The sequence below is a fragment of the Drosophila albomicans genome, chromosome 3 (genome assembly GCF_009650485.2).
Source record: "Drosophila albomicans strain 15112-1751.03 chromosome 3, ASM965048v2, whole genome shotgun sequence".
NCBI classification, from domain to species: Eukaryota; Metazoa; Arthropoda; class Insecta; order Diptera; family Drosophilidae; genus Drosophila; species Drosophila albomicans.
This window is the reverse complement of record NC_047629.2, coordinates 26,899,409-26,923,858: the sequence shown is the minus strand read 5'-3', so window position 1 is coordinate 26,923,858 and position 24,450 is coordinate 26,899,409. Positions and strand designations below refer to the sequence as shown.

The window sequence follows — 24,450 nt, the reverse complement described above, 5'->3', positions numbered from 1 at the left end:
CGCATTATTATTCAATTTGATCTAAGCCGTTAGCTAAGTCATGAGGTGCAAGCTGAGTTTCGCATTTATATTATTATTGGCCTTAAGAGCAATTAGCAAAAAGGTAGTTGACATTGAAAATTTTACTACAATAAGTTATAATTGTTATACGTATATCTTACAGACCACAATCCGCTTTTTGGGAGTGAATGTCACTGTAAATCCTGCCTACGTTGATAAATGTACAATGGTTATTCTACCTGATGAACAAAGCCTGGCTATTGACCTTATTTTGGGTCGTAATCTAGATCCGAATATTCGAAGTTATATCAGCTTCAGTGGCAATCGTCAGAGTCGCAAAAATGTAACACCAAACCTGGAATTTGATTTGCCCATCTGCGAAATTATTAACAACGGAATGAATTCCAAAAGCCAAATAATAACCAATACCTTCAAGAACCTCTTCAAGCAGGGCAACCTTCCACCCAAGTGTCCATTTCTAGCGGTGAGCTCAAATGAACAATTCAGTATAGAGTTTAAGATTAAATATTTCTTTTAAGGGTAACTATACATGGCAAAGCTTCAGACCACGCAAGGAGCATATGCCTACCTTTTTGATGGGAGGTGTCTTTCGCATCGTGGTTCGATTTTACTCAAACCATGATATGCCCAATGTTCATTCGCGAAATGACTTTGTGGAAAAGGGAGGCAAAGTTCATATACATACGACGAACATGTTGTTCACACTAAAATAGGTGCAGATGTATTTAAAAGTCAAAACCTGTTTCCAATGCAATAAAATCTAATCGGATTTTTGTCATGCCCTCTTCCGACCCCGAAAATCGATGAAAATCAAATAACAACTTTCGAATAAATCATTTGGTTGCGATAGAAAATTTATAAGAAATATTTGTGTATGAGCAAAAACGTTTCTTACTATGGGTCTTAGTTGTTTTCGCTGATAATCTAGTATCTTTTGGACTGTAATACTAGTATATCACTAGACCAAATACAGTCTATGGTAAATTTTAAGTATTTTAATTTGGTATATTTTAAAATTTATATCACACTGTTTTTCTTTTATTCAAAATAGGGAGCGGGGTGAACAACTAGATTGTAGGTTTCTTACATATTTTTAATTAACTCTCCACAAAACAGTAGAAATAAATCCAATTAATTTTGAGCATGTTAAGTATATGACGAATAGGCAGAAAGCAGTAATAAATAAAACAAATTACCTTACCTTTTTTTCTTTGTACAAATATATGATCACTAATCGTTTCTACATGAATTCAATTAAACAAAGCTGCGGAAAATTTTACGTATAAAATTAATTTAATGTGGAAAAAATATTTCGAAGACAAAATTGAGATATCCACATTGATTCATGCACTTAAATTGTAAATATCAACAAAGTCTATATATGTAGGTACACTTCCCCATTGATATTCAATTTCATTTAGACCGTTAAATATACTGGCTAAGCCATGGGGTGCAAGTTAAGTTTTACATTAATAATAGTATTTGTCTTAAGAGTAACCTGCAAAAAGGTAGTTGTAAATCAAATTTTCACAAAAGAGGAGTATAATTTAATATTCATTTATCTTACAGATGACTATTCGATTTTTGCAAGTGAATGGAACCGCAAATCCAGTTTACATTGGGCATTGTTCCACGGTCATTAATCCAAATAGAGAAAGTTTGGATATAGACCTTATAGTGACTCGTGATCTAGACCAGAATATGCGTTGTTTGATCAGCTTCAGCGGTAATTTTCTGAGTCAAAAAAATGCAACACCTGATTTTCAATTCGATTTACCTATCTGCGATATAATTAACAATGGAATGAAGGCCAAAAGCCAAGTAATAACTAATTCGATTAAGAACATTTTCAAGCAAGGCAACCTCCCAGCTAAGTGTCCCATTCAAGCGGTGAGCTCAATAAAACAATTTAGTAAATCATTTCAAATTTAATATTTTTTTATTTAAGGGTAATTATACATGGCGTAGCTTGAGACCCCGCAAGGAACATATGCCTACTTTTACGCTGGGAGGAGTCATTCGTATATTAGTTCGATTATACACAAATCATGATATGCCAGAAGTCCATTCCCGAAATGATTTTGTGGATAAAGCAGGCAAAGTTACTATACAAAAGACATTACTTTCATTTACTCTGGTATAGGTACAAGAAGAACAAAAAAGAAAATTGCGGATAACTATTAAGTGGGAATTAAATTATTTCCTATTGCACATTTGAAAATAAATTATGACTTAGAATTGGAATAATTACGTGAACTGTGAACTCTGGACCTTTTAGCTGATTTCACTCGATAACAAAAGACGTATTACAAAGTCCATATCAATTCAAATTAAATATTACGTAGTACACAAAAATTTCGTATTTCTAATAAATCAAACATTAACACTAAATAAAAATTTGAATTGAAAAAAATTACTTTTCTTATAAAAAAACCTATGTGCGTCAATTCTAATTACCAAGAAGAATGCAGTTTATTTTGAGTTGGATTAAGAAAATATGTAAGAAACACAATTTTGTTAAATTTGTATAATTATTTGAATATTATATTTAGAGTATCAGTTAATACAAAATATTTTTGCATATTAACTTCATTTCAATTGTCATTAAAGCAATAAAAATTAAAAAAACTTAAACGCAAGTAAGCCCGCGTCTAACCTAAACTCAGCTGTGTAAATATCAAGAGATAGCATGCAATATCAACATGATAGCAGATCAGTCTCAAAAACTGCAATGCGAAATGCGGGCTTACGAATAATGGCTCTTAGCAGCGTGTTTGTTGTTGTCCATCACGAATTTGTCGCAAATATGCAGTAACAGCGGATCATGGGTAGAAAGCTCGCGAGAAAGCTTTTGAATGTAAGCTCTCTTAGAGCAGCGCTTCGTACTAAGAAAGCATTTGACAATATTAGCGTAACAACAGAAAATAAGGCAGATTTGTATGGAAATATCAAAATTGAAAGAGCGAGATAGAGCGAGTGAGGTGAGCGAGCAAGCAATATGCTGAGAGCTTGCACAGTGGGCGAAAGCGACGAACATGCCTCCAATTTTGGTCGTTTTGCGTGCAAATCGGGTTTCGCACCAAAGTGCAGTACTGCCATTTGACTGCCAGTGCTGCCATTTAGTTTAGCTGACGCCGCTAATAAGTGAGGCTAATCAGAACATTTTTTCTTAGTTGTTACAAGCATACATACGATGACGAATTTACGCAAGTGTATATGAAAAGTATTTTGTTAATTGCTCATTAGAGCGGTTTTTTTGTGGCTGCACATATTATATAAATAGAAGTAAATAATATTAATATGTATTATTTGTAAAAGTTATTACCTGAGGCATCAATTTTACTGACGAAATAATGGAAAGTCAGGTCGAAACATTTGTGGAACATTAAAAGTTGTGAACACAATATAAATACGTTATTAAACATTGTATTATTATTGTCTGTACAATTTTGATCTTGATTTAAGATTTTACCTTTTTTGTTCCATTTTGACATTATTGAATATTTTAGTCTCGATTTAATGGCTTTTATCTGTGTACAACTACAGGCATAAGGAGGCATATGTGACCCTATAAAGTATATATTCTTGATCAGAGTCAACATCACTTATTATGTTTGTAGCTTACTTGTTTTTTTGTTGTGTTATTTATTCTTTAGGCTTTGTGGTCTTTAACTTGTTCGCTCTAGCATTTTGCATTATCAAATCATATTCGAGAATGCGAGTCGTTTCAATAGTTTGTTGTTTGTAGTATATATTCATAAATTTAAATATCTATATGACTTAGCATATTTTTCCATGAAAATTCACCAATTAAACAAATTATTTCCAATTTCTTCATCCACTTAAATTGTAATTATCACCGAAGTCTATATATGTAGGTGGCAGTTTACTATTATAATTCAATTTCGTTTCGTTTCGTGGTGAAGCCATGAGGTTCAAGTTAAGTTTCACTATAATATTACTATTTGCTTTGAGAGCACTCAGCAAAAAGGTAATTGGCATTGCATTTTTACTACTGCAAGCAATATTTTGTAATTCAAGTATTCTACAGACCACAATTCAATTTTTGGGAGTGAATGTGACTGTAAATCCTGCCTACATTGATCAATGTACTATGGTTATTCAACCCGATAAAGAAAGCTTGGCTATTGACCTAATTTTGGGTCGTAATCTAGATCCGAATATTCGAAGTTATATCAGCTTCAGTGGAAATCTTCAAAGTCACAAAGATTCAATACCTGAGTTTCAATTTGATTTGCCGATTTGTCAAATCATCAACAACGGAATGAAGGCCAAAAGCCACATCATAACCAATTCGTTCAAGAACATCTTCAAACAGGGAAACTTACCAGCCAAATGTCCTTTTCTAGCGGTGAGCTAAAGAAGAGAATAAGTCCAGTAAACAATTTTAGTTTATCTATTTTCCTTTTAAGGGAAACTATACATGGCAAAGCTTCAGACCCCGCCAGGAGCATATGCCTAATTTTGCGCTAGGAGGCGTCTTCCGTCTCGTAGTTCGATTTTACTCAAATCGTGATATGCCTAATATCCATTCGGGTGATTCCTTTGTGGAAAAGGGAGGCAAAGTTTATATACACACGACAAGCTTGTCGTTTACATTGAAATAGGAGCATTTGTATTTTGAAGTCAAAGCTTGTTATAAAATACAATAAAATGTTAAATTCCAACATTTCCAGCAGCAGAAGATATTTGAAATTAACTTTTAATATCATAATAAAACGCCAACCACGATTAAACATAATTGAACTATCCAATCTATCTCGATCATGTTAAGTATACAACCGAGTAGAAATTAAGAAATAATGATTGTTTTAAATTACTTTTTTAACTTTCGTTAAGAATAAATAAAATTTAAAATGATATGGCTTAGCTTTGGAATATTTTCTTTTATAGATTTATAACGATGTCAGCCGAAGTCTCTTCAACAGTTCTTATTTATATTCTCATTTTAATATATCTACAATATAAATCGAGCTGCGGAAAATTCGCTAATCATATGAACAATCGATCTAATCTCAAATAAATGATTTCCACGCAATATTTCGAAATTTTAGTTTATTCATCCAATTAAATTGCAATTATCTATTGAGTCTATATATGTAGGAACCAGTTACCTAATATAATTAAATTTCGTTTCTGGCGTTAAATATACTGGTTAAGTCATGAAGTCGAAATTGAGTTTCACACTAATATTATTATTTGCTTTGAGAGTGATTTGCAAAAAGGTAATTGTGATTAAAGTTTTTACCAGAGCAAATTTATAATTTGCGATTCATATATCTTACAGATGACCATTCGATTTTTGACAGTGAATTCAACTGCTAATCCAGAATACATGAAGTATTGTTCCATGGTTATTAAGCCCGATAAGGAAAGCGTGGATATGGATGTGATGGTGACTCGTGTCTTAGATAAAAATTTGAGAAGTTTTGTCAGCGTCAGCGGTCATCTTCGAAGTCAAAAAAATTCAACACCCGAGTTTCAATTCGATTTACCCATCTGCGACATAATTAACAACGGAATGAAGGCCAAAAATCAGATAATAACCAATTCGATTAGAAACCTCTTTAAGCAGGGAAATGTCCCAGCCAAGTGTCCCATTCAAGCGGTGAGCTCAAAAAACAATTCAGTAAATAATTTAAATTCAATACTTTTGTATTTTAGGGCAATTATTCATGGCGTGGATTGAGACCACGCAAGGAACACATGCCTACTTTTACGCTGGGAGGCGTTTTCCGTATGTTAGTTCGATTTTATACAAAGCGAGATATGTACGATGTCCATTCGCGAAAAGAGTTTGTGGATAAGACAGGCAAAGTTACCATACAAACTTCGGTTGTTTCATTTACACTCGTATAAACCAATTATTAAATAGACATGAATCCATAGGATATCAGAGATTGTTATTTATATATTGGATTGTAGCGTCGTATAGTAGGACTTACCTATAGAAATAAGTATTTACAACAAAAAATGATGGATGAAAAAAGTTAAAATAATATGACTAACATAATTACGGTTGGTTTGATAGTTTACGATATAAATTCATTGTTGTGTAAAAATTATAAATGACAGGATTATAAAACCTTATTTGAAATGTGAATTCAAGACACGATGTTTTCAACGTTACATATAGGGTAGGAGGGTATTATAAATTTGATCCTCAAGGAAATGTATGATGTAGCAGCCAGAAGGAGACATCTGTGACTCTATAAAGTATATGCATATATTTTTCACATTGGTATACCATTAGTACTTTGTGGTATATTAGTTTGGTATATATTGCTTCTATTCAAAATGTGTACCTGGTATCTTACAGTCGAGCACACTCCCTATTCTTTTTTGTTTACTTGTGTTCATGTATATAATCAAGCATATTCTGCACGTGAAATGATTTCAAAAGAGATAAGGAAAATTTGCTAATGACATGGAAAATTTATTTGGTTTAAAATCAGACAATATTTAGAAATTCACATTGATTCCACTTAAATAGCGATTATCACCAGAGACTATATATGTAGGTGCCATTGGGACATTATTATTCAATTTTGTGTTCGCGGCTAGATAAACTGGTTAAGCCATGAGTTGGAAGTTGAGTTTCACATTAATATTATTATTTGCCTTGAGAGCCATTTGCAAGAAGGTAATTGTGATTGAAGTTTTTACAAGATCAAACTTTAATTTATTATTCATATATCTTCCAGATGACAATTCGATTTTCGACAATGAATTCAACTGCTAATCCAGAATACATGAAGTATTGTTCCATAGTTATTAAGCCCGATTGGGAAAGCGTAGATGTGGATCTGATGGTGACGCGTCTCTTAGATAAGAATATGCGAGGTTTTGCCAGCCTCAGCGGTCATCTCCCAAATCAAAAAAATTCCACACCTAAATTTCAATTCGATTTACCCATCTGCGATATAATTAACAATGGCATCAAGGCCAAAAATCAGATAATAACCAATGCGATAAGAAGTTTCTTCAAACAGGGCACACTTCCTGCCAAGTGTCCCATTCAAGCGGTGAGCTCAGAAAAATAATTTAGTAAATCATTTCAAATTAACTATTTTTGTATTTAAGGGTAATTATACATGGCGTAACTTCAGACCTCGCCAGGAACATATGCCTGATTTTACGTTGGGAGGCGTTTTCCGTATATTAATTAAATTTTATATAAAGCATGATATGCCTGATGTCCATTCACGAAAAGAGTTTGTGGATAAGACAGGCAAAGTTACTATGCAAAAGACAGTTATTTCATTGACACTCGTATAAGCCTATTATTAAATAGACATCAAAGATTGTTATTAATATCTTGGATTGTAGCTTTCATACGTTGTATAGTAAAACTTATTTATAAAAATAAATATTGAAAAAAAAATGATCTATGAAAAAAGTTAAAATAATATGATATGTAATATGTAAAAATTATAAATGACAGGCTTATAAAACCTTATTTGAAATTTGAATTCAAAACTCGATGTTTTCAACGCTTTTAATTAAACCAGCTACACAATGGGTAGGAAGGTATTATAAATTTGTTCCTCCAGGAAATGTATGTAACAGCCAGAAGGAGACATCTCTTACATATATTTTTGATATTGGTATATTTTTATTATTTTGTGGTATATTAATTGGGTATATTTTATAATTAATAGCGTACTTTTTTGGATTTACTTTAGATGTGTTCCTGGTATCTCAAAGTCGAGCACTCTCGACTGTAATATTCTTTTTTTGTTTACTTGTGTACATCTATATAATCAAGCATTTTTGCACGTGAAATGATTTCAAAAAAGATAAGGAAAATTTGCCAATGACATGCAAAATTTATTTGGTCTAAAATCAGACAATATTTTGAAATTCATGTTGATTCATCCACTTAAATAGCAATTATCACCAGAGACTATAAATGTAGGTGTCACTTCAACATTATTATTCAATTTTGTGTAAGCCGTTATATAAACTGGTTTAGTTATGAGTTGGAAATTGAGTTTCACATTAATATTATTTTTTGCATTGAAAGCCATTTGCAAAAAGGTAATTGTGATTGAAGTTTTTACAAGATCAAACTATAATTTATTATTCATATATCGTCCAGATGACAATTCGATTTTTGACAATGAATGTAACTGTTAATCCAGAATACATGAAGTATTGTTCCATGGTTATTAAACCCGATAGGGAAAGCTTGGATATGGACCTCACAGTGACTCGTGATCTAGATCAGAACTTGCGAAGTTATGTAAGCCTCAGTGGTCATTTTCGAAATCAAAAAAATGCAACACCTGAGTTTCAATTCGATTTACCCCTCTGCGATATAATTAACAATGGAATGAAGGCCAAAAATCAGATAATAACCAATTCGATTAGGAACTTCTTCAGACAGGGCACTCTTCCTGCCAAGTGTCCCTTTAAAGCGGTGAGCTCAAGAAAATAATTTAGTATATCATTAAAAATGAAATATTTTTGTATTTAAGGGTAATTATACATGGCGAAGCTTGAGACCTCGTAAGGAGCAAATGCCTGATTTTACGTTGGGAGGCGTTTTCCGTATTTTGGTTCAATTTTACACAAAGCATGATATGCATGATGTCCATTCGCAAAAAGAGTTTGTGGATAAGACAGGCAAAGTTACCATACAAAAGGCAGTTCTTTCACTTACACTAATATAAGTGCAGATACCTATTAATAAATGCACATTGATCGATTAGCTTTGTGATATCGGAGACTGTTCCAAAAGTTATCGCAAAGAAGAGACAAAAACACGCACATTACTATGAATTGGGAATAGAAATATATATTAGTGAATTGGGTATTTTGATGTTGTGAAAATTTAAATAAATATTGCTCATTTGTCAATAGATCTATCGATTTTAGTACTTTAATTGTGCGTCAACCTAATCTGACATGTCAAGTAAGTAAAGTGACAGCATTTATTTGCACAAACTGGTTGACTTGGCTCACAGCAACTCAGCGCAACGCATCGCTTCGCTCATCCAAAATGCAGTCAATGTGCCTTTTGTTTATTTGGCGCAGAACGTGGAGCGCGGAACGTGGATCTCGCATCTCGTATTTATGTACACGAACTGCACTGCGGAGAACAATTGCACGTAATTCTGCTTACGCCGTAACATTGCAACAATGCGCGCGGACCTCGCTATCGTCGTATTTGTTTGAATGCTTCTCTTTTTGCATTTGTTTTTTCTTTCTTTCTTTTTATTCTCCGCTGTGGTTGCGGTAGTCTAATGGCCAGACGGACAGACAGACAGAGAAACAGACTGACAGCCAGACGTAACTAGTGAGGCAGTTGGGCAGACTGTCTGTGGCATGACAAGCGACCTCTGCCCTTAATCAGAATCAGAATCACAATCGTTGCCGTAAAACTAAGGCGCAATTTTCAATTGTTCCCACAGAGTTGCATCGACATTGACGTAGACGCTTTTGCCTGGCCGATGACTCGCTCTCGGTCTCGGTCTCTAACCAAAAAAAAAACGAGCAAAAGAAAATGTCTTTGCTTGGTTTTTTTTTGCTGTCTCTCTGCTTTGCTTTCACTCTACTATGTCTGTGTGCCTATGTGAAATGCATTTATTTACATAGGCCCGGTGGTTGACTGTCTGCCTGACTTTTGATTTAAAGCTCTGAGCTCCTAACTCAATTCCCTTTCGACTTTGCAGCTGTCAGCTAGCCAGGTGCTTACTCGTGTGTGCACGTGTGTCTTATTTTGCCTTAGACATACTCATATATAGTAGATATACGTATATTTGCAGATGCATTTACGTGCTCCTGCCGTCCATGGACTGTTCGTGTGTGTGTGCTGTGTAAATAGGCACACAGGTTGCAGTTTGCAGAGTCCGTGACCATCATTATAGTAGGCAGCAGTCCGGGCATAGTCTGGGCTTATGTGACTTTTGTTTCTTGAAGCTGCAAATACATATAGTATGGTTTGGGAATGTGCTGCAAGAGAGAGTCAAAGTTGTAAGCTTTCTGCTCTAATAACATGATTTAACTTAGAACCTTTTGGCTTTCAATGATTCAGGCTTAAAAATAAACAGAGAGTGTGTGCAAAGGCATTAAAGGATTCTAAATTTGTAGAAGTTCTAATCTTCTTTCTCTTAAATTTCACTTCATTTATTATTGAAAAGACTTAAGTATATTCCGTATAAATTAAATAAGATTAACATACATTTAAGAATAATTTAAACTGTGTGGCGTTGAAGAAGTTTAGCTCCATACATTTTTTTAAATGCTCATCCATTTATGGACAACTCTGGAATACAAAATGGAGTTGCTCTCGAAGTATACATTGATTGCCCTCTCGAATGCCGAGTCAACAATTTTAACCACATTTTTGATTTACACAGAATACTATAGATAGATTGTCATTTCTATGTGAAGGCAATACAATTTTTTTTGTGTTTGTGACTTTTTGTGGCACTCCAATTTAAACAGCAATCAAAAGTGCAACGGAGGAAAACGTTTTCACACTTGGCACTCTGGCAATGAAGAAATATTTTGCTGGCAAACATGCTGACCCCAAAATAAACAAGAAGAATGCAATCCCAGCCAGTCGGAGCAGTCGTGCGCGCCAAAAGAAGACATCATCATAATGCCCCCAGAGTGTTGGCCATAGTGCGAGTCGTAGTTGTAGTAGAGAGTTTGTCGCCTCGTAATCAGAGCTGTGAGAGGCAGGCGCAGCAGATGCCTCAAAAAATATGCAATGCGAAAAATCAACACAGCAAAAGACGACAACAGCGAAGAAGAAGAAGAAGATGACGATGATGACGATGAGGATGAAGACTATGACGATGTCGACCTCAATTACCCTCGTTTTGCAATGTGAAAAGAGCTGCAGGAGCACAAAACAAGAAAAAAGAATCAGTGCAAATTTACAGGCGTTGGCATGAAAATTTGTCACCTAGCCTGAGCAGGCAACAAAGCGAATGGCACAGAGCAAACACCTACTGTGTGTGTGTGTGTGTGCCATTCTATGCGTGTGTGTGTGTGAGTGTGTGCGTGTAATTGAGCCTACAGATATGCAACGATTGCAGTTTGCTGCTGTTGCTGTTGCTGTAATCGACACTTGGGCGGCGCCCATCGGGGGCAAACACAGTTGCCTTTAATGCCAAAGCTGCGTTTGCGCGTTCTTCCTCGGCTCCTCGGTTACCTTCGACACATTGAATGCATTTGTAGGGGCAAGGAATGCACAGAGCTCGTCGGCTGACTGGAAATATGCAAAGCTTTGATTGGGCGACGCAACATGTGCTCATAAAGTTTGCATGAATATTGCTGATTGGCTGAGCTGGGCTTAAGGGCAGCTTCTAATGCGCATGCGGTGAGAGAGCGGCGAAATGAAAGAGAGCGAGTGCGAAACAGAAACAGAGAGGGAGAGAGAGAGAGCCAGAGCCAGAGCGAGAGCGAGAGTGTGTTGTTGTGATTTGCTCAGCAAATAGTAGGAGCTCTTTTACAGGCGCCCTGCGTTACGCTACATTTTGTTTGTCTTCTTTTTTTTGCGACTATTTGCACCCGTTGTCTGGCTGGCTGGCTGAATGGCTGTCTGAAGCTGTGCTTCTGTGTGTGTGTGTGTGTGTGTGTGTGTGTGTGTGTGTGTGTGTGTGTGTGTGTGTGTGTGTGTGTGTGTGTGTGTGTGTGTGTGTGTGTGTGTGTGTGTGTCTGTCGGTGATTAAAGCTTAGCGCGTGGTGAAAAATGGTTGGGGAATCGATGCTCAATGCTCGATGCTAACGTGGTGGTGGTTATTACTGTCTTTATATTCATGAATGTGCTTGTGAGTGTGTGTACTAATTGCACTGGAATGTCGTCGCACTCAGTTATGCAGGTGTCTGTGTTTGCATTCGCTGCTCAAATGTTGACATAGATGTTATTTCAATTTGTATCAATGGGACAAATTATCGAACGACTTCAATTTTCTATTAATACAATTGTCTTTAAATACATAAGTAAATCAATTAAGCTAAAATTTGTATAATCTATTCATATTCTTTTATGTGCATTTATTATATTTATATTTTATCGAATTTACACGTATTTAAAATGAGATTTTATATTCAATTATTGTTGCTTTACTCCAAGAACTCATGTTCATGCTGGCACTTCATCCCCTAAATTGTTTCTCTTGGCTTCAGATTTTTTGGAGACTTTGCTATCTCGCTCTTCAGCTGAGAATTCGCTCTCTCAATATAACTGTAAAAAGTCTACAAAAATGCATGTTGACATCCAGAGCTTTCGACACTGAAATATTTGTAAATGCTCTAGAAAAAACACAGATATAAATAGTATATAAAATTCAAATTATTGTATTATATTTGCTATTAAAAATTATGATATTTAATCAAAAATCTTGGTTCTTTTTTTTCGCAAACTAATTAAGGTGTCAAAGTTATTACAATTCCTCTAAAGAAATAAAATCATAATACTTTTCCTTTAATTTAATAAATGAGTCAAAGTTAACACAATTTTTATTAAGAAATATAATAATTTACTAAACCAATTTAGACCAGTAAAAACTTTAAGCAACTTTGTTCAGTGCATTCAGTGCGGCATAGTGAAAGCTCTGTAGCAAACTGCTGATAGGTTACTGTGGAAGTAGAGAAAGTTTTGTAGGGATGTTTGTACTTGTTGCCGTTACTGGTTGAGAGTTTGTATTTGCGGCGAATTCCAACAGGCAACATGTTCGAGCTTGTCTCTTTAGGACTATAAAACAAAACCGAATTGGTATTTTTACTGTTGCGTATCTTATGAACACAAATAAAACATCGTATTCTATGCATTTGAAAATATAATCATTTAATGAATTAGGTATTTTATTTGAGAGTATAGAAATTTAGTTGTTTGCTACATGTTGCGTCTGCGAATGCAACACATCTTCATTATTGGTCCAGACGGAGTCGCCCGGTTGCAATCGTCGCGTCGTTAGCTCGTCGTTATTTGCCGAGATTTGCACTTGGCCAAAAATAGTAAGGACAAGCCCAAAGAGTTTGTTGCTGTTGTTGGTAACAAAAGTCGTTGTCTGCTCTGCTATCGTTCATTTGCCGGCAACTCGTGTTCGTTGTTGCTTCTCGTGGCTCGTGTATCGTTTCTCGTGTTCGTGGACCGACATCGACATCCTCTTCGTTGTTCAGCTTTCGTGTGACAAAGGCGACGAGCTCGTGCATTGTGCTAGGTTCGTGTTCGTTGCACATTCGACACAGGCAATGCCAAGCAGCAGATTTTTTCGGAATGCGTTAAGGATCAGTTTTACGCGAAATACGGTTACGAAAGGTTGCTAACGACAAAGAGCCGGCGTCTAAGCAAACATTTCCCTGTCTCTATCAGTGTATTCAGTGCATCAGTGTGTGTGAGTGTGTGTGCGTGAGTGTGTGTTTCGCGTTTCTTAAAACTTTAAATAAAATACTTCAACTTGCGTGCTATCTCTCATTAACTGATAGTGAGAAATTTCGAAGAGCAATACGAATTATATTTTGAAATGCTAATTGGACACAGAGAACTGACCTACGACAATGCACTTGGAACGGTATTGACAATGTAACTGACCTATGTCAAGTATATACTCTAGCTGCAAGGACCTGCACGACAATACGCAATTGAATTAAGAAACATTTGCAAACATTTTTAGGCGTTTTTGAACAAACCATTTACAGAGAAGAGACAGTTTTGTGCGAAGTAATAATAATTGAAACGATAAAAGAGACTGGCTTGAAAATTTTGAAAAATTTTGCATAATATTGAATAAAAACTAACCTTAAAGTAGCAAAGATATTAGCTGTAGTCGGCAATAGGTAACCCAATAGAATTACACGCCAATTATTAGTTTAAAGTACCATATCATTTGCATTTCAAGAACACGATTAAAACTCCTTTGACAACGGCTATTTAAAGAAACGCTCAAATTCTGAATCGCTCGCTTAAATATAAAGGTTGTGAATTAATACTTAAATTGTAATAAGGAAAGTGGACATAAAATACTACAAAGCTAAGATCACTCTGCACATATTCAATAATCAGTTATGCTTCCTCAATTAATTTAAGTAAAACTAGCCTATACCTTAGATCTAAACGTTTGACAAACTACGACTACATTAACAATATTTTCATATCAATACTTAAATATCGATATCGAAGTAACTTTAATAGCTCTTAAGGTCTTGGTCATATAAAGTGCGTTAGAAATACAAATTTAAATACATGTCTATCAAATAATTCTAAATCAAATAATTTAATCTCTAAGTGTTTACAAAGTGCAAAGATATTGAAAACAAATACTAAACGAGAGTCAACAAAAATATCAAAGATATTGTGCTGAATGGTAAGAATTATAAATTGCATAACATTTTTAAGATTTTTTTCAATAATTATTGAATTATTTTGCCACTAACTTAAAGCATATTTGAAACTTTAAATACTTTAAATACTGAAACTCAAAATAAAGAAGAGCCGCAACTGTTCCGCGGCTTGTGTTATTGATTTTGTTGCAGACTCTTTGACACTTCAATTTCAATTAAAATTTTTGGGCAATATTGTTGTTGCTCTGAAGTGCGACGTCAGCAAATTTTGCTGCCTTGCGACAGTTGTTAAACAAACGCCAATCTCAGCAATTTCAAAGCCGACTGCACTGCAACTACGTTGAACATTCACTCAATACTCAGTCCTCTCAATGTAAGTGAAACAATTTTCCGGGCCATATAAGTGATTTTTGCATTGATCTGCCTAAATCGTGGACGTACTGCAAATGTCTATGCATGTGTCTATGTGTGTGTGTGTGAGTGTGAGTGTATGAGAGTTTTCATTCAAGTGTGGCTGTTGTCTGTGTGAAATGAATTGCATAAATGTGCAAGCTGTTCAAGTGATTTCGAGTGAAACGGATGAGTCTCAGACTGAAACTGAATGAGATGCATTTTCCCTTGTCGTATTATGTTGCATACTTTGCTGCGTCATTAATTCAATTGATGGGCTTGAAGACGTTTATTAAACTGACAAAGCTTGAAGTAGTTTTCATTTGGAATCATTTGATCACAAATCGAATAATTCTCAAAGTAATGCAGCCAATAAACAAGTGCTGAATTTCTTTTTAATTAGACTGCTGAACTCATAAATCGACAATCAATTTATGAGTATTCCGCACTTGAGCTGATCTTAAATAAATCAAATGAAAGATGTGAAGGCAATTATTAAGGCTAAAATGTTAAAAGAGAATGAGAGTATACAAACTGGGGGAACTGAGTTGAGAAAATAATCAAAACATTTCATTAAAATCAACGTTGAAGAGGGAGACCCGAAACCAGATGAACGAGCAAACAAGGAAAGAAAAACAAAAGAGACGACGACTCAACGAAATGTTGACTAAAAGCGTAAAAATACATATAGCCCTCAATAGTGTAAAAAATGAAAATTGTACAACATGCAGCAGCAGCAACAACAACTTGACAACAATAACAACGAGAACAACGAGCGGCCAGATACAAATAAATATGCAGTCAAAGGCAATCAAAGTCTGTCCAGCTGCAGCTCAGTCCAGCCGCAGTTGTCGATATTTGATTTGAAAACATTTCAAAAAAATCGACGAAAATGAATTTTTTTTTTGTTCAGTTTTGAATGCTTGCAACATTGACTCAGCATCCCAACAAAATAAACAACGCTAGCAGAGGCTCACAATTACAATTCGTGTACACATTTTGACAATTTTTTTTTATTTTCTTTTGTTTTTTTCGACCGAAACTCTATTATTTCCTTTTTGCGTTTCGCGTGGCAAAAAATTACAGACAGTTCGTCACTTGATGTTTTAATTTGAAGACTGCACTTTGTGATTTTGGTCATGCATTGTTCAACAACCTACCAAAAATCTCAGTTCGATAAATGAAAACTAAAATCTAGTTTGTCTACAATTTAATTCAATATCGCTGTTAAAAATTTGACAGAAGAAATTAAATTTAGGAAAAACATTTAATTTTAATGTAATGAAGATTTTATTAATATCGTTTATTTGGTTAAATGTGTCTACGTAAGATCTTGAGAAGAGAGCAATATCCCATCAATTGTGCTTAAATACGATAATACGTATACGCAACAAGATTCCTTCAATATAATATTACGTATACGAGACAAGCTTCCCACGATGTGATAATAGATATACGCAACAAGAGATCTTAAGAATAAAATTACGTATACGCAACGATACCCTTTTTTGTATTATATTACGCATACGCGAAAAACGATTACATTTGATATTAAGAATACTCAAAAAAGCGCGTAAATTTGATATTAAATATATGCAACAAGAGCGCTTAAGAATGCAATTAAGTATACGTAATGAGACCCCTTCAATATGATATTACGTATACGAGATAAATTTCTTACAATATGATATTACGTATACGCAACAAAAGAGCGTATGAATGACATTACGTACTAGTATAGGCAACAAGCGCAATTAAGAATCATATTACGTATAGGCACATGACCTTAATCGTAACGTACAACACATTTATCTTGCAAGTTATTGATTGATACATACATAAAAATTTGTCATAAATTACAAATACTTAAGATGTTTTTATTTTATTGAAATTCACTTGCTACTAGACTTTACTTAGTGAAACCAATATTTTTCAATTAAAAAGTTTTAAATAACAACGTATACATCGGCTTGAATTTTACCAGACCATATTTGAAAACCAGGATAAAGCAAACGGCGATGAAAGACAAAAGTTTTAAATATTTTTATGTTAGTTATTTTGTAAACAATAACTTAACTCAAATATAACGTAAATAATGTAAAGTTTGCAATTTAGTTCTTCAAGTAAATAGCTTTATTTTGGTAATCTATTAGTGGTTATTATGTTAAGTGCTAAAGTTTTTTTTATAACGTTTTCTGTTACACTTTAAAATACTAACACATGAAAAAGAAGGCTATCAAATCTTATTTAAGGCTTTATAAAACGTAACTAACTGTTAGTTAGAGACTGTCAAATTAGGAAAAAAAAAAGGGGAATTGCTACATATTGTAAGCACAAAACGTTGTTGGATTTCAATGGTCTGGGTTTTCTCTGCCATTTCGGTTCGTTGGAGTTGTCGTCCCTCTTTAATGGGCGGGGTAAAGAAGGCTCTGTGCGGAAATCGTTTAAGCGTCTGCAGCCGTATAAAGTTTAATGAGCCGCAATTAATCGTACATGACAACACTATAAAAACGTTTACGAAAAATTATATTCTTTTTTCTTTCTCCGTTTGTCTTTTTTTTTTTTTGTTCGCTTGTGTTTTTGCCTTTTGCAATTTGTGTGATGCTTCTCCCGGTATTTGGGATTGTTGTAATTGCTGGTGTCTTTGTGTGGCAAAGTCTGTTGGGTGCCACTGTTGTTGTAATTGAGTGTGGCAGTCGGGTTGTAAAAGGACGGAATAGAGTAGAGAATTTGCCAGACTTTCTGACAGAAGGTGGGATATTATGCAGAAGGTCTTATATTAGGCTTGCCCAATGACAAGGGATGTAAGTAGTTATCTATAATCTATTGTTTCTGATCACAACATTTATTTAATTTGTCATCGGGCGAATGCAATTGCTTTTCCTAATTAACAATTTAAATAAATCGCGTAACGTTTGTAACGAAATGTTGCAAAGTGAATGCAATTTAATTGGAAATTTAATTGCTTTTGTGGTCGGAATGTGCAACGAGCAGCCTCTTCTATCTCTGTTTCCTTTTCACCTGAACAGGAAAATATATATTTTTTTTCTTTTTTTTTGCCATTCATTTATGTTTGTCGGGCTCTTAATTTAGACGTGTCATCCATTGAAATTTGTCACTGGCCGCTACAACGTTTGGCTTTGTTGTTTTAATTATTTGCGGTTATATTTATTTAAATATTTACCAATTCAATTAGGGTTCGAGGTTTTTTTTATGCAAGTGTATAGACAGTCATGTCGTGTAATTTATTATTTAATTGACGGGCTATTGGCAACATTTTTGATGACTTTAATTGACTTTAATGACGGTGATCCCACTGCGCTGCAATATGATTGCATTTCAATCAATTTATTGTCATATCTAACGAATAGTATCTGCAGACATCTCTGCAAGATCTAAGCACGAATTCAGACGACGAATAAGACGAGAGAGCAATAAGTTAACTGAAAAGCAAGCAGACAGTCAGGATATTTTTTGTTTTCTTCATTTTTATCATGAAGTTGCTTTTGGCTGGCTGCGTGCCAATTATAAAAGTGATTTTGCTGTAAGCTACACGTCCCAGGCAGACATAAGACCCAAACACACACGCACACACACACATTCGTAAGGCACACACTTCCGTCAACGGGAAGTCATAAGACGTATGAACTTGTCGACAGTGCCAAAGCCAAAGCCATCGACCATCGCCAACGCCAAAGTCGAAGTGAAAGACGAAGACGCTGACGTTTTGTATGTTTGGTTTGGGCCAAAAAATGCGATAAATTGAATGACTGACGATGCCGTAAATACTTTTCAGACATCAGAGAGAAAGAGACTCTTCTCCCTGTGTGTGTGTGTGTGTGTGTTTGGGGACTCTTCAGTATCGGCAAATCGCTTGGATCAATTTCAACGACAAATTGCGCGTGGTTAGATTTTTCTTTTTTGCTACTCGTTGACGTTGTCATGCAGTTCAAGTTGAATGTATTTTTCGCCCCACTGACAAGGTGAGAATTGAAGTCAGGCAAAAGTAAAGTTGCAAAATTCGTGACAGGATTATGTGAAGCTTAACGCTGCAATCGAGTTGCGTTTGCGATTGTTTTTGGCCAGAAAGTCTGAAACTCTCATGAAACTCTCTTGAAACTCTCTTGAACTATTTTAACTAATTTTCGTAGCACACATTTCAATTAAGGCAAATCCATTCCATTTATCCGCTCTTCGTGCATTATCCATGACGTAAGCAATACACTAATTTAAATGCATAAAAACTTGCTCAAGCGTTGATTGTGTTTGCCCAAAGTCTCGTTTAATAATTTTTGCGCAAATTGCGGTTTTTCAGTTTTTCGGTAACGCCAACAACAACAACACCAACAACGGAAATCGAGAGCCGCCAAAAGCTTTGGCAACTAATAAAAATGAGCGCAATGCACATGTAAAAATTTACACCACGTCCAAACGGGCAGCAAGAGGCCTGTGGGAATGCTGTCCATGGGAGTTGATAGAGAATGGAAGGGGAATGGATGAGTCTGGCCCCAAAGCGACGGGCAAATGTTGCGCCAATTCGTTAGCCTCAGACGGGATGATAAGAGGTGAAGAGAGAGAAGGAGAAGGAGGCATTTTGGTGGCCATTTTGTTGCCAACTCGACATATTTCAATCACGTAAATTTATTACGTAAACATTTGCTTTGCTTTTTGCACACAATTACGACAGCCAACTGCAGGAGGCAGTGCCACAGAGTGACTGTCGGTGGAGGTGCAGCATAGGTTTCTCTACTTTCTCTCAAACTACCCGCTAGGGAGCCACATCGACAGCAGCACAAATTTCAATTTCAATCTTTTTACTCGACGCCCCCCTTTTTGCTATGGCTTTCACTGCATACACATGGACGGACTGACTGCGGGCTCATCGCTTGGCTTCGCCGAGCTGCTGCCTTTTACTCTCCCGTAATATTCATAATGGATTTACCAATATGGTGAGCAATTTTTATTAATGCAGCTCAGCATGAAGTTGGGGGCTGGGGGCGGGTTTAAAAAGCGAGTGGTCAGTCATTTTTCTGCCGATTCCATTCTGCTTTGCTACTTCATTCCCTCCAGCATTTGTACGGAATGTTCATATGCGTCTCTGTGTGTGTGTGTGTTTGTTTGCCCTTTTTGACTTTTTGGCCCAGCGGGTCATATGGGCTTTTGGCTTTTTGATCTTTAAATGTTTGTACAACGCTTTGATGTTCGCATGCTGACCTGAAAAGTGCAGCAGCTGCCACTTCTTTTTTCACATTGCTGAGGTTTCTTTTTATGATTTTGTTCTTATAAATACTTTGTAACAAAATCATTAAAAAAAAGTATAGCCGTAAATAGGAGACAGCTCCTTTTTATATTAATATCTTCAGCAACATTTCATTGTTAATTTAAATATTCATCAAGCTTCATCAGCAATCATCATTTATGTGCTCTCTAATGATCAATTGATGGCGCTAAACTTTGCCTCTGGCAATTGATAAGATATTTTGTAGTGGTGTGAGTAAAGTGTTTTTGAAATTGAGTGGATTTCTCGCTTGTTGACAGGCGAACTTCATAATAATCATTGTTGAGGCAAAGACGACAGCGATAACGAGATAATAAGTCACTTCTGACGCGTCTGGAATAAACACCTGGCCAGGGAGGAAAGCAGCTAGCAAGCTGTCTGTGAATATTTTTAAAGGAAAAACTGGTGAATGAAAATACTTGGCTGGCCTTATGATTTGCATAATTATTTCGTTGACTTAAAGAATTTAATTAAAACACTCGCAGAGCATTAAGTGATGGAACTCCAAGTGCATCTATCGCTCAAGCGAGGCGAAATATTTGTGAAAATAAAAAGTTTTTGGCACTTAAATTTACTGCAAAATAAAACTATAAAAATAAGCAGGCTTTTGCACACCATAGAAAACTTCGCGCAAAAGAGGAGCTAGAGTCAAGTGTAGTGGGAGTTGCCAGTCGACAGTCGAAAGTCGGGAGTCGGTAGTCGACAGTCGGTAGTCGACAGTCGGCAGTCGAGAGTCAAGAGCGACGTCGCTGTTCGCAAGGCATATGAACATACAAAATATTCCCTACAAAGGAGTTGATTACACAAAGGAAAATTACGACGAATCATTTCCGCTGCTTGGCTGCTTACACGACCAGTGCTGCTCTGAGACCTGCCAAAAGAAGGAGAAGAAGTTGTGGGAGGCGAGTCGACTGGGCTTGGTAAACGACTGAAAAAACAAAGCGCTACACACGAGACAGCAACAGGGGAAGGGAGGAACGAGGTGGGACGATTGTGGCGTTTGGCTAAAAATCACAAGTGAGATACCAGAAAAAGAGACCAGCCCAGATTCTTCCCATTTCGTTTTTGTTTTGTTTTTCTGCACGAAAACTACTAACGAGCAACAAACGACGCGGGCATTGCATACTTTTAGGCGCTAAATGTGCGAGCACCAAACAATTGTTGAAACTTTAAAGCCCACACACTAAACAGTGGGGCAACATTGACCAAATGGTAAAATAAGAATTTGTAAATTTGAGAAGTTATTTCTTTTTATGATAAAACAACATTTTTGACAAGGAAAGAAAAATCGTTAATTTTCTCCAAAAATTTAAGTGGCTTTCAAATTGTTTTTAATTTCTTAAATTATCTAAAAACATTTATATAAATATAAGATAATTAATTTATACTCTTCATGAAATACTCAGCATAACACAAATTAAATAAAATTAATAAAAAATCACTACAACATAATAACATAGAAGAATAACATATAATATATTAATGAATTAACAATATAAATTAAATTAAATTTTTTGAAATATAAATATATTGAGGTGTTTATCGTAATAATAAGAAAGTATAAAACTTGTAACTCTAGGATTATTAAAGTATCTCAAGAAGTAAGACAAATAAATAAATAATTTAGCGATAACTTTATTAAAGTAGGTTTAAAAAGCACTACTATGTTAATTATTGTAGGTCTTTGTATTATTTTTATTTATTATTTTGAAGTGATGACTCACAAGCTTTTCAAGCTGACTTTTGGCATATATTTTTTGGATAAGTCAGCTCTGCAAGTTTGACAAGTTTTGGGTCACATAAATTATATTTAATTGAAATTCTTTCGAGGCGCGCAACGAAAAAATTAGCAAGCATACGCCAAAACAGACAGAAACAGACACACACACACATATACACTGAGAACTTTTGTAACGGGGGCTGCTCATAAATTGCTGGTGTCAGGACATTAGCATAGGCTAAAGCGACAAACCCGTGCCACACTCCGTTCACAACTCAACAGGAGCAGCAGCAGTAAAAGGAGCAGGAGAAGAGAACGCGACGCGGACTTGTAAACGTCAACGATCGTCTAATGTTTCCATGCGTCATAAATTTCATTGAAAAGCGCTTCCGTTGCGCCATTTTGTGCCGGTGGGCAGGTTGAGGTCGTCTTCTGGGGGTCGGGTTGAGTTCACTCAGGTCTACAACTACGACTACAACGACGACTGCGAGTCTCGACTACGGGTCTTAACTGTGGGTCTCTACCTGGCTGCCTTGGTGCTCGGTTAGCTGCTACAAAATGCATAAGGGAAATGAATTGCTTTACGGCCACCGCAGTCCCAGACGATGGGCTACGTTTAAGAAATGTGCAACTGTAAATCAACACCCACACCCCTCATACACACACACATGTAAGCTGAGTGAAATAGTTGTGGGGGCGGCCATTTTGTAGGCGTTTATAAGCTGTCGAAAGTAGTTAAGCGTTTTTCATAATTTATTTATGGACGATGTTGAATCACATTTAAGCATGTTTCATTTTAAGTGCGCAGTTTATGGCCTCGGCCATAAAGAGGAATTAAGTAGTTGTATTAGCAGCAAAGCATGTGGGTGTCTATCTATATCTACTTTTTGCACTTTGTAGGTTATGCAAATTGGGATTGCCACAGTGAAGAGAGTTTACAGCTGGGTCAGGGATGATATAGCATAACAGAGCTTGAAGTGTGTTGAACTCCTTTGGGTCTCTCGACTCTCGCTGCTTAATTGCCACAATGGTAAACTTCATTTACAATTAGTGCCCATGTACGGAAGAAGCACTTACTCAGCCATTGGTAAACGTTTATCCGCAACTTTTTGGTTACTAACACGATTATAGCATTTACTAAAATAAAACTTCAATGCCGCAAAACTTATTTACTGCACTCGGGGTAAACTATGAGAAAGTGCAAAGCAGAGAAAACTTATTCCACTTGCAATTGAGGTTGTTAATGAAATAATTTCTTATAACGGGAGGGCAAAAGTTTTCTTTTTGGGGGGAGAAACTAGGAAAGTGAAACTCGGCATTTCAGCTCGTTTCAGTTTACAGTTTGATTATTTGGCATAGATTTTATTTACCTGCTTTCAACTGGCAACTTCTTTACTTGTATTTGCCACATTTACTCGTAAAAATCCAGCCAACGCTTTGTGCATTGCTTCATTATGCGCAACTCGTTTTATTTGACTTCGCTTCAAGAGCAAAAACGAAAACAAAAAAAAAAAACAAATTCTGTAGCAATGTTTCTGTGTTGTGCCTTGTTGCCTTGTGCCTTGTCCTGGGATTGCACTTAACTTGTGTTTTATTGCCTCACAGTCTTCCAGTGTCCATTCACACTCATCAAAAGGGGCGAAAGCGCCCGAAAGTCCTTCGCCATTCTCATTGCTATTGTGCGCTTTGTTTAATGTTATGTAAACTTTTGCCTTGGCTACTTTTTGCCAGTTTGGTTTTTCGGGGCCCCAGCTTTGTGCATTTCTTGGCCGCCTCTTCAGCTTGTGTATTTCTATCTATTCAACCATTAATTTGCCTGTGTTTCTGTTCTGTGGCCCTTCGTTATGCTTTGTTGTGTTTGCATTTCCACGGATCCGCACTTAAAGCTGCTTAAAGCAGCCAGCAAATTGACTCAACAGGAGTCTGGGCCAACCAACAAAAAGTACGAAAAAAAATCGTAGCATACTCTTAGGCGCAGAAAGTTTCATGTCACGATTTACGCGATTTGCCTGCTTCTCGCTCATCCCTTGGCATCTATTACGTTCTGCTATGCTGACAAATTTCGTGGTCTGCTGACTTTCCGAGCTTCATGATTGATGACTTTTCAATATAGACTGTGATTTTTATGTGCCACAACGTGTGCCCAAATGTAAATATTGGGCGCAGACCTCCTCTCCCCACCTCCCCCAATGCTGAGGGTTGCTTGCTTATCGCAGGGGCAGGGATAGCCCCCGTTTTGGAAATCAACTTAAGCACTCAATTCTGGATTACATGCGTTTTATTTATGATTTTCCATGCTGGCTGGTACGCGTATTACAAAATGTTTTCCCTCGGTTTCATTTTTATTGTCATTTCGATTTTAGTTGTTGTTGTTGTTGTTGTTATTGCTATCGCTGCTATTGGGGATATTGCTGGGAGGGAGTTTTATTCACCGACTGCTGTTGCCTTCGATTTCAGAGCAACAACTTTTCCTTTTTGCTGTCCAATTTCAGCTCGACAATTTTTGTACAATTTTTGCCTTAACTTTCCAGCTTTCAAACTTTTCAATGTGCAACTTTTTTACCAACTGGCAACATTTAATTGCTCAGAAAAATATTTTCAAAAAAAAGAGGAGAGCAAAAAATGTGAAAATATTGTCAATTGTTGTATTTTATTATGTTGACTGTGCTTAGACTGCACTTTCAGGGTTTTGGAGCGAACACTTCAACGATTTTGCAGT

General features: G+C 36.0%; 1 protein-coding gene across 1 annotated transcript in view; it reads left to right on the top strand.

Annotated features, from left to right (window-relative positions):
* Positions 1 to 13,261: 13,261 nt before the first annotated feature.
* LOC117567881 (probable serine/threonine-protein kinase dyrk1) overlaps positions 13,262 to 24,450 on the top strand; it is a 57,622-nt gene continuing 46,433 nt past the window's right edge. Inside the window, exon 1 of the mRNA XM_052003544.1 lies at positions 13,262 to 14,366. The gene's annotated coding sequence lies outside the window, so the exon portion shown is untranslated. The remainder of the gene's footprint in view (positions 14,367 to 24,450) is intronic.